The following is a 1,101-nucleotide window of genomic DNA, read 5'->3' as shown; positions in this document are numbered from 1 at the left end:
CCTAAAATTGGTTGCAAAAGCCCTCATCAACCAAATAGTCATACCGATCAGAAACACACACCACTTATTTCCCTTACCTCATCTCAGGAGCAGCTGCGCTGTAGCATAAGTGACTTTGTTCACAGCAACGCCGAGATTGCCTAAGCTGCACCACCACAACTGAGTAAAGTCTGATTTATTCCCCCCCCTCTGCTTCTCTCAACTGCGCTAGCTCAGTAGGTGAGATGGATTTAAAACAAAACAAAAAAACCACCAAAGCCCAAGGGTACTGAATTTAAACTAGACACCCACAATTACATTTTCAGTAGCTAAGTTATAAAAGAAGAAAGATAAAAATAAAATTTCAGAAGTGTGAAGGTTGTCACTGGAATATTTTTGTCTAAAGTGAGTCACAAAGCCTGAGAAGTAGGATTTTCTTTCCTAATAACACTGAAAAAAAACCTTATTAAAAAAAAAAAAAACAACCCCAAACACCATAAAACCACCACCCCACACCAAAACAATGAGAAAGCTAAAAAAAGCTACACAAAGGTTAATCAAGACACTGGTTCCTGCAGCACGTCAGGAGCAACAGGTTCTTACACAGATACAGAGAGGCATCTTATTAGAAAGGAGTAAATAAAACCCATCCTTCTTAACCCAGAAGGAGGAAGTTGCAGGGAGTGGAGAAGCCTATAAGCATTTGACAGTACCAGCAAAGATCATTATGGCAGCTTTCCTATCCAATGACTGAATCCAAAATACTAAGCAAGCGCATTCTTGAATAGCAGGGAGGGATACAGGAAGTCTGAACGTGGCCTGGAAGAACCGGAAAAGAAAAGTTGAGGAGAGGAAGGGACAGAGACCTTCCACTCATTGACCAAGACTGTAATTCCGAGTTTAACATCACCGCAGCGTACGTCTCTACATCTCTGCTCTATGAGTTGCCAGAAATGGTTCGCTACAAGAGCAACAACAGGAATTCTGCACGTGGGCAACAAGTCCTAAGTTAAGACTCCTCACTGACGCCATGCTGGCCTTGTACAGATCTCCCCCCAAGAGATACCCACCCCTTCCTATCCACAGGAAGTAGACTTCAAAAAGATTTTCTTCAGACAAAGC

The sequence above is a fragment of the Rissa tridactyla genome, chromosome 1, assembly GCF_028500815.1.
Source record: "Rissa tridactyla isolate bRisTri1 chromosome 1, bRisTri1.patW.cur.20221130, whole genome shotgun sequence".
Taxonomy (NCBI): Eukaryota; Metazoa; Chordata; class Aves; order Charadriiformes; family Laridae; genus Rissa; species Rissa tridactyla.
Note: the sequence above shows the minus strand (reverse complement) of the source record.